This window comes from Coloeus monedula, assembly GCF_965178545.1.
Source record: "Coloeus monedula genome assembly, chromosome: 32".
NCBI lineage: Eukaryota > Metazoa > Chordata > Aves > Passeriformes > Corvidae > Coloeus > Coloeus monedula.
The window spans coordinates 2064686-2074455 of record NC_138812.1 but is presented as its reverse complement, the minus strand read 5'-3'; the positions used below and the strand labels follow the sequence as shown (position 1 = coordinate 2074455).

At 58.6% G+C, this 9770-nt stretch overlaps 1 pseudogene across 1 annotated transcript; it reads left to right on the top strand.

The window, feature by feature from the left end:
* The first annotated feature begins 7837 nt into the window (after positions 1 to 7837).
* On the top strand, positions 7838 to 8808 carry LOC309583702 (olfactory receptor 14J1-like; annotated as a pseudogene). Its single transcript has one exon. The product of its transcript is annotated as an olfactory receptor 14J1-like (transcript).
* Positions 8809 to 9770: the final 962 nt, after the last annotated feature.

Here is a 9770-nt window from a genome sequence, read left to right as displayed (position 1 = left end):
TTTTTCTTCCTTTCCTTCTTTCATTTTTATTACCTTTTTGCTTTTTTCTTTCTTTCTTCATTTTTCAATATTTTTCTTGATTTTTTTATTGCTTCTTGCTGCTTTCTTCTTCATTTCTTTTTTTTTTTTCATTATTCTTCCTGGTCTCACATTATTGAGTCTTTCTTTCTTTTATCTATTACTTTCCTTTGCTTTTTAAATTTTCGTGTTGATTTCTTTTAGCTTGCTTTCTTCATTCTTCACTCTTTTATCTTTTTTTCTTTCTTTTAAATTTTTTTTATTACTTTGTGTCTTTCCTCTTTCTCTTTTTGCTTTCTTTCTGTTCTTTTGTTTTTTTTCTTGTGTCTTTCTGTTCTTTTTTTCTTTCTTCCTTGCTTCTTTCTTCTTTTTTTTCTTTTTCTTTTATTTTCCTGTTGGCTTCAGGTTATGTACTCTTGCTTTCTCTGTTTATTTCTTTGTTTCTTTCTTCTTTTCTTTTTTTCTTCACTTTTTTCATTTTCTTGTTAGTTTTCTTTTCTTTCTCTTCCTTCCTTCCTTCCTTCCTTCCTTCCTTCCTTCCTTCCTTCCTTCCTTTCTTCCTTTCTTCCTTTCTTCCTTTCTTCCTTTCTTCCTTTCTTCCTTTCTTCCTTTCTTCCTTTCTTCCTTTCTTCCTTTCTTCCTTTCTTCCTTTCTTCCTTTCTTCCTTTCTTCCTTTCTTCCTTTCTTCCTTTCTTCCTTTCTTCCTTTCTTCCATTTTTATTATTTTTTGCTTTCTTGCTTCATTTTTTAATGATTTTTAATTCTTTTTTAATAATTTTTTCTTGTTGGTTTCCTGTCATTTAGTCTTGCTTTCTTTCTTTTTCTTTTCTTTTTTCACCACTTTCATTTTCTTTTTATATCTGTCTTTTGATTTTCTTCCTTTCTTCTTTTCTTTCTTTCATTTTTATTATATTTTTCTTGCTTCCTTTCTTAATTTTTAATGTTTTTTCTTTCTTTTTTTACTTTTTTATTATTTCTTGTTGATTTCTTTTTTCTTTCTTTTTTTTCTTCTATTTTACTTTCCTTCCTTCCTTCCTTCCTTCCTTCCTTCCTTCCTTCCTTCCTTCCTTCCTTCCTTCCTTCCTTCCTTCCTCCCTTCCTCCCTTCCTCCCTTCCTCCCTTCCTCCCTTCCTCCCTTCCTCCCTTCCTCCCTTCCTCCCTTCCTCCCTTCCTCCCTTCCTCCCTTCCTCCCTTCCTCCCTTCCTCCCTTCCTCCCTTCCTCCCTTCCTCCCTTCCTCCCTTCCTCCCTTCCTCCCTCCCTCCCTCCCTCCCTCCCTCCCTCCCTCCCTCCCTCCCTCCCTCCCTTCCGAATTCCTCCCTTCCGAATTCCTCCCTTCCGAATTCCTCCCTTCCGAATTCCTCCCTTCCGAATTCCTTCCTTCCTTCCTTCCGAATTCCTTCTGAGTTCCTTCCTTCCTTCCAAATTCCTTCCTTCCTTCCTTCCCACACAAGCCACTTCTCACCACATTAAACAGGTGCAAAGCAGCAGGATTCCCTCCTAACTGGGGTCCTCTCACCCACCCAAAATGTGGGGACTTCACCTCAGCCCCCCAAATTGCAGGGGGTTTACGGCACCTTCCCCAAATTCACTGCAACTTCCCAGAAGCCACCTAGAGGCCCCAAAATTGTCAAAAAGCAGCAGGAGTCTCCCCAAAAGCAGCTCCTGGTTTTCCTCCCTGGAGTGCCCCACTCCAAGTGCCCAAACCACCCCATCCCTCCCAAACTTCAGCCCACCCCAATGATGCCACCCCCATCCCATCCCATCCCATCCCATCCCCATCCCACCCCATCCCATGCCATCCCATCCCACCCCTCCTGGACACCAATTCCCCTTCTGTGCTTCCTGACTCCCCACAGCCGGGCCTTGGGGCTGACGGATCGAGCCATTTGGGGCTGCCATCAACACATTGGGGCTGGCATTGAGTTGATTGCAGGCACCCGCTCAATCCCTCCATCCCAAATGGGAGCTTGGAACCTCTCCTCAGGCCTTGCTGTGTCCATGGGCTCACCTCAAGTCCCAAAATGAGAGCCAGGGCCCCACCGGCCATTCAGAACCTCTCAACATTGCCAGAAACAGCAGCATCCTTCCCAAAATGGGCTCCCCACATCCCTGACAATAGGTCCCCCTTCCAAGCACCAGAGACCCCCTCTCACAACCCCTCCCGAAGCACTGGGGGCACCCCAAAACTGCCTCAGGAACGGGACATACCCTGACATCCCTTCAGGAATGTGGGACACCCCAGAACCCACTGAGGAACGGGGTCCCCCCGGCCTCATCATGCGCAGCCTTCAGCTGTCTCAGGCAGAGCCCATCCCACCCTCAGCAGCCCCAGCCCAGCCCAGCCCAGCCCTCCTGGGCAGGAAGCCCCAATGGCCGAGCCGGCCTGGGACACTTGCAGGGATGCGGGGGCAGCCGCAGCTTCTGGGGCCAGCCTGGGCCAGGCCCTGAGCGCCCTGCCAGGGAACCATTGCTGCCCCACATCCCGTCTCAGCCTGCCCTCGGGCAGCGGGAAGCCGTTCCCTGGGGCCCGGCCCCGCAGGCCCTTGGCAAGAGTCTCTCTCAGCCAGCAATTGCTGCTCCTCCCTGCTGCGGGGCCCAAGCTGCAAGTTGATTTTCTGCCGCTGGCCCCGGCCCAGCCCCGAGCCAGGGCCAGGACCTTGCCCTGGAGCTCTGCGGGCGCTGCCTTTGTGCGGCCGCAGCGCAGCGGCCGCAGCTCGGAGCTGCCCTTTGTGTCCCCGCCGGCAGCTGCCAGAGCTGGCGGGGCCGGGCCAGGGCCGGGCCAGCCCCGGCCTTCCCGGCTCTGGGACACAGCGGCGGCAGCCCCAGCCTTCCAGCCCTGCACACGCTCCCACACAAGCCTCCAGAGCCGCGGCCACGCAACGCAACTGACCGGCCGCTGACCCCCCAGCCTGGCCTGATGGCCATTCCTCTGCCCACACCTCGGCCAAGCTCCCCTTGGCCACCTCCTGAGCCACAGTGCCACACACAAGTGGCACATACAGCTACACAGCTCTGCCCACAGCTGGCAGGGAACGTTCCTTCAACAGAAAAACCACCAAGAAAAAGAGAACTGCCCCCAGCAGAGCTGTTCCCTCCTGCAGTAGTTACACCTGCACACCCACAGCGCCTGAGACTGCAAGCAATGAGCATTCCCTGGGCACATGTGCAGCCCAAGCAGCTCGAGGACAGCCTTGCAGCAGGACTGCTCTCAGCTGAGCCAAAAAGGCCCCTCTGGCAGCTGCAGGGCCATTGCAAAGGGCAAGGGCCAGAGCCTGGGCCCACGGCGGAGGAAAGGGCTCTCAATTCCCCTGCCCTGCCACCTCAACCCTGTTCCCAGGCTGCTTCCCACACAGGATTCCTCTGCAGGACTGCGGAAAGCTGAGAGGCAGCTCTGGCTTCTCCACTTTTCCTGTGCTAAAGCTGCCTGGCAGAAGAAATGGAGGGACAGCTGTGGTGGCACAATCCCTCCCGGCCCAGGGCCCAGCGCTGGGAAGGTCTTTCCGTGCCGAGGCTTTGCTGCGGCCAAGGAAAGCTCCTGGCTCAGGGTCACCTTTCCTGCTGGGCCAGAGCCCCCGAGTGGCCCAGCAGCAGCAGAGAATTCCAGCACAGCCCCGGCACGGGCAGGGCGGCCCTGGGCGGGCTGCGGGAGCCGGCAGCGCCTGAGCTCAGAGCAGCTGAGCCCGGGGGCTCTTGGCCAAGGCCGAGGCCCAGCGAGCATTTCTCAGCTCGCAGGGCGGCCTGGAAAGGTGCTGGGGGGGATCATTCACCCCCCAGGGCGGTCCCAGTGGCTCCCAGGATTTCCATGTCCGTGCTCCCAGCGCTGCTCCCAGCCCTGATCCGTGGGGATGGCAATGTCCCGCTCCCTTCCCGGGGCAGGCTCACACCTGAGCCAGGTGTGCAGGGCAGGACCTTGCCCTGAGCCCAAGCCCTGTCCCCCCTGCAGGATCTGCTTCCCATCGGCCTCTTCCTCCTGCGGCCCCAAGCCCAGCTCGGTGCTGAACGAAGGGCGCTGGGCCGGGGTCATCCCCCGGCGGGGGCTGCGCACCCCCTCTGCCCCCTCCCCAAATTCCCTCCCGGGGCAGCAGGGGCTGCCTCAGGAGCCCTGGGGCTCCTGGGGCTCCGTGCTTTCCTTCCTAAAGAAGAGAACCATCCTTCCCATCCAGGCTCCCATGGCCAAAACTGAGATTCTACCTCCCAAATTCTGTCTATCCAAGGATTGCTCCCAGACAAAAGCTGCCATGAGAGACAGGTCTGGCTGCCCTCGCCCATGGTGGCCACCTCTCATCTTCTTTCCAAACTCTTGGACTTTGTGCTTTTCTTTCATGTGGAATAAACCCATCCTTCTCAACAAGGTGTCCATGGCCAAAATTGGGATTCCACCTCCCAAATTCCCAATATCCAAGGGCTGCTCCCAGACAAACCTGCCAGGACAGACAGATGTGGCTGGCCTTGGCCTCTGGTGGCTGTGTCTCATCTGCCCCTGAAACCCTGGGGCTCGGTGCTGCCCTTCCTCTGGAGACCACTGTGACCCTGCGTGGCCTCGTGGAACCCAGGGGCCGTTGTGACCCTGCAGGGCTGGTGGCACCAAGGGGACCATTGTGACCCTGTGGCGTTCCATGGAACCAAGAGGCCACTGTGGCACTGCTGGCCCCAAAGAACCAAGGGGCCTTTGTGACAGGGCAGCTGGGGAGGCCCAGAGTGGACACCAGGAGAAAGGAATTTCCCTCCCAGGCAGGGCTGGGGTGCAACACGTCCCCCAGAAGGAGTCTGGAGCAGCCCAAGGCTTTGTGTGCCCAGGCAGAGGCAGGCAGGACGCAGAGCTGCCAGCAAAGGAAGGGGCCAGCCAGGTGGGGCAGCCGGGGGGATGAGGACAGCCTGCAGGGACAGAGGCGCAGGGCAGGGACACCGTGGGACAGCCTGGGCTGCAGAGGGCAGAGGGATGGGCAGCAGCTGCAAGGCCCTGACAGAGCCAACTTGTGCAGCCCTTTGGCCACGGCTGCTGGCCCTGGCCCTGAGGCCAGGAGGGGACAAGTGACCCCTGCAGCCCTGGGGCCTCAGGGCCTCCTTGTCCCTGCCCAGCAGCCTGGCAGGGGCTGCCCCATGGTGCTGCCCTGGGCACTGCACATGCCCACATCCCAGTGCCCCGGCAAGAGCCCTGAGCACTGAGGGAGGGACAGGATCTGCCTTGCCAGGGGCTGGGGCTCAGGCCTTGGCCCTTTGCACTCATGGAACACAGCCAGCTTTGCTCAGCACCAGAGACACCTTTCCCTTGCTTGTCCCCCCCTGCCATCGCTGCCTCCAGAGTTCTGCTCTCACTGGAACCTGGGGACACTTTCACGTGAGTCGTGTCCCTCACTGGGACCCATTAAAAGTTAAAGAAACTTTGGACTTCGAATCTGACTTTGAGTTCTTGGGAAGTTTTTTGAAGACACTCTGAGGGACTGAGTCTGATGTGAACAACACCAAAGCCCCGAGAGGGTCATTAAAATCCTTGTGCTGCTGCTGTGCTGCTGAGCTGGGCTGGGCTCCTGGCACAGAGGGAACTCTCAAGCTCCTGGCAACCAAGGAGAGCTTCAAAGAGGCAGCTCTGCTGAGGAGCAGCTCCTCTGCCAGCCCAGCAGGGCTGAGGGCACTGCCTGCAGGTACCTGGCAGGAGTGAGCAGAGAGCTGGCTAAAGCAGCTGGGAGGGCAGCTCTGAACTCATTCCTGGAGAAACCTTCCCAGCGTGGGACACAGTGAGTCTCTGGCTGCAGGGATCCTCTAGAGCTGGCCCATGGCACGGCTGCCATGGCTGTGAGGATGGCTCTGCTGCCGTTCCTGCCTTGGGGGAGGATGTGCTGCAGAGCGGGGCTGCCCTGGGCACCGTCAGAGGGACAGGGCAGGACGGCTCCTGCTGCCAGGGCCGGCTGCAGGCTGTGAAGGTGGGCAGCAGCCAGGGGTGCCCAGGGCTGTCCTGCAGAGCAGCTCCTGCAGCCCTGAGGGCTCTTTGCCAGGCCAGGGCATCTGCCACCTGCCAGGGGCAGCTCTCAGCCTGCCTGGCAGCTCCCCATGGGCGGTGCAGGGGAGCTGTGGCTGCAAGGAGTGACTCCTGCAGGGCAGGTCCTGCTGCTGTGGAGAGGCTGCTGTGGGGGCCAGGGCTGCTCAGAGCTCCAGCTCATGCCTAGCTCATTCCTGAGGGGATTTTCATGAGCACATTCAGGGCAGGAGATTCCTGCTTGAGTCTCTGCTTTCCTCAGTTTGTGCTCCCACTTTTCCCAGGCTCAGCTTGGTGGGAATGGAAACTCAGCTGTGCAGGTGGAGCAGGGGCTGAGGCTCTTAAACCATCCCACTGAGGATTCCTGGGAGCCTCAGCAAGTGCCTGCACCTCCGCGGCCTCCAGATCCAGCCAGCATCACCTTTCCATGGTGCCCAGGCCCGGGGGAGCTGCTCTTTAATCCCCGCAGCCCCGAGCGGCTGCCGGGCAGGGCTGGCCCAGGGGCTGGGCCGGGCTCCGGCAGCAGCGGCAGGGACGGAGCCCGGGCCGCAGGAGCAGCTCCCGGCTGGGACAGCTCCAGCAGCAGAGCCGTGGGCAGGGAGGGAGGGAGGCAGCGCTGAGGGCAGCCCTGCTGAGGGGAGCTGTGGCAGCTGCCGGGCCTGCCCTGCAGTGCAGACACCGCCCTGAGCAGCGCAGCCCCGGTGTCCCCTCGCAGCCAGCACAGCCCTCAGCCCGGGGGCTCGGGGCCCTCAGCCCGGGGGCTCGGGGCCCTCGGTGCCCTCCTGGGCCGGCAGAGCAGCACCAGAGATGAAGGGCATCTCTGCGGCCGCGGGCCCGTTCCTGCTGCCCGGGGCCTGAGGGCGACTGTCCTGCCCTGGTGCTGCCCGGGAGGGGCTGGGCAGCGCTGCGCAGGGAAAGGCTTTTCCTCAGGGCCCGGCTCTCTCTCCTTGCCCTGCTCAGCTGCTCCTGGCGCTGCTCAGGGGCTCTCTGGGAATGGCAGCTCCAGCTGCAGGCTCAGGCCCAGCCCTGGGGCTCCTCCTGTGCAGGCTGAGCACAGCAATGGGGTGTCCCAGCTCCCTGTGCCCCGGGAGCTCTGGGCACGCCGGGCTGGGAGGCTGGCAATGAGCCGGCTCTCCTCCAGCAGGGCCATGGACAGGACCCTCGCTGTGCCCTCGGGATGCCATCCCAGCTGTGAGCTGCCTTCCAGGGGACACTGGGGCCGGGAGTGTCCTTGGCCAGCAGTGGGGCTGAGACTCTGAGAAAGGCTGAGCCACTTTGCTCTGCTGTGGGTCCCTCTGCTCTCAGCTGTGCCAGGCTGATTTTCAGGGGAACACAGTGACTGCCCTCGATCTCAGGAGGGGCAGCTGGGGACAGATGGAGGGACAGAGCAGCTCCCCTCACCCTTCTCTGAGTTACAGCCAATGCTCTTGCCTTGCACAGCTCTCTCTGCTCTCCCTGGGCACGGCAGGAAACCCTCTCAAAGTGCCTTTGGCCGTCACCGTTCCTTAGCCCTGGCACAGGAGATGCTGCCCAGCTCCTCTGCCTCAGGAGCACTTTGGGCTGATGGAGTCCAGCCCCAGGACCGGCCCCTGTCCCCATTCCCATGTCCCCGCTGAAGCAGAGCAGAGCTGACTCCTCGCTGTCCATGGGCACAGCCCCTGCTCGTCACAGCAACGGGGCCAGATCCCAGCAGAGCTCCAGGCACGGGGCTGAGGGAAGGGCTCTGAGAAAAGGAAAACTGGGGGGCAGGGCCAGGAGAAAGGGCTTGGACATTGCTCAGCAAAGTCTCCCCTGACTCCTCACTGTCTCCTCCTTCAACAGCACTCCATGGCCAGAGGCTCAAAATGTGCAACAGCAGCTCCATCAGCCCCTTCCTCCTGCTGGCATTGGCAGACACGCGGCAGCTGCAGCTCCTGCACTTCTGCCTCTTCCTGGGCATCTCCCTGGCTGCCCTCCTGGGCAGCGGCCTCATCATCAGCGCCGGAGCCTGCGGCCAGCACCTGCACAGCCCCATGTTCTTCTTCCTGCTCAGCCTGGCCCTCACCGACCTGGGCTCCATCTGCACCACTGTCCCCAAGGCCATGCACAATTCCCTCTGGGGCACCAGCCACATCTCCTACTCAGCATGTGCTGCTCACGTGTTTTTCTTTCTCTTCTTCCTCTCAGCAGAGGATTTCCTCCTCACCATCATGTGCTACGAGCGCTACGTGTCCATCTGCAAAGCCCTGCACTACGGGACCCTCCTGGGCAGCAGAGCTTGTGCCCACATGGCAGCAGCTGCCTGGGCCAGTGCCTTTCTCTACGCTCTCCTGCACATGGCCAATACATTTTCCCTGCCCCTGGGCCAGGGCAATGCCCTGGGCCAGTTCTTCTGTGAAATCCCACACATCCTCAAGCTCTCCTGCTCACACTGCCACCTCAGGGAACTTGGGCTCATCACTGTCAGTGCCTGTTTGGTGTTTGGCTGTTTTGTGTTCATTGTTTTCTCCTATGTGCAGTTCTTCAGGGCCGTGCTGAGGATCCCCTCTGAGCAGGGCCGGCACAAAGCCTTTTCCACGTGCCTCCCTCACCTGGCCGTGCTCTCTCTGTTCCTCAGCACTGTTATGTTTGCCCACCTGAAGCCCCCCTCCATCTCCTCCCATCCCTGGATGTGGCACTGTCAGTTCTGTACTCGGTGGTGCCTCCAGCCCTGAACCCCCTCATCTACAGCCTGAGGAACCAGGAGCTCAGGGATGCCCTGAGGAAAGTGAGGACTGGATACTTTTCACAAGTTAAAATCTTTCTATTTCCTTCTGCCATGCGGGGAAAATTATGACTAGGATGCTTCTCAGAAGCATCTCTCTTTTCTGCTCCAGAACCTTCAGAATGTAACTCTTTACAATCTCGGCCTCTTTTTCCTCTTTGTCCATATTTTCATTGGTGCTTTTTCTTATTCTTTTTCTGGTGTTATTCTGCTTTTTATAAAGTACTGTAGTACTACTCCTTGCATTTCTGCATGAACATCTACCTTTCTTTTGAAACACAAAGACTTTCAGGAGGCTTCTTCTCTGTGCTTTTGAATCAAAACAAGGGGCTGTCCTGACCTTTGTGTCCAAGGTTTGTTCCTCAGCCCTTCTCTGGCTCTGCAGGGGCAGTGCCTGTGGGCAGAGCTGGAGGGAAGAGACTCCCAGCACAGCAGCATGGCCAGGGACAATGGCCCAGCCTCTTCCCACCTCTGCTCTTCCCAGCTCCACACTCCCTTTCCCAGCCCTTCTGAGGGTGCAAGGCCGGAGTGCTCGGGCAGCTCGGTCACTGTCCTGCTGCGTGTCCGTGCTGTGAGCACAGGCAGGGACAGGCCACGGGCACTGCTGGGACACAGCCGGGCTCCAGCACAGCAGCTCCATCAGCAAAGGGCATCTCCTGGGGCCAGGGCAGGAAGGCTTCGCTCTCCTCCAGAGCTGCTGCCAGGAATGTGCCCCAGGAATGCCCTGGCAAAGCAAACCCCAGTGCCCAGGGGCAGGGGGGAGTGTGCAGGGGGGGCAGGCAGCAGTGTCCTGGCACTGCCAGAGCTCCTGGGATGGACCTGAGGGAGCAGCAGAGCAGGGCCTGGGCTGTGCCTTTGTTCCGGGCACAGCCTGGGAAGGTGCCCAGGGCAAGTGTCCCACACCAGCCCCTGCCACCAGCAATCCCAGCACTGGCCTCTGCCCTCCCCTGCAGGAGGTTGTTTGTCCCTGCACGGAGGGACACCAAGTGACCAGGCCAGCAGTCCGTGTTTGCTGTGTCCTGAGGAGCCTTCAG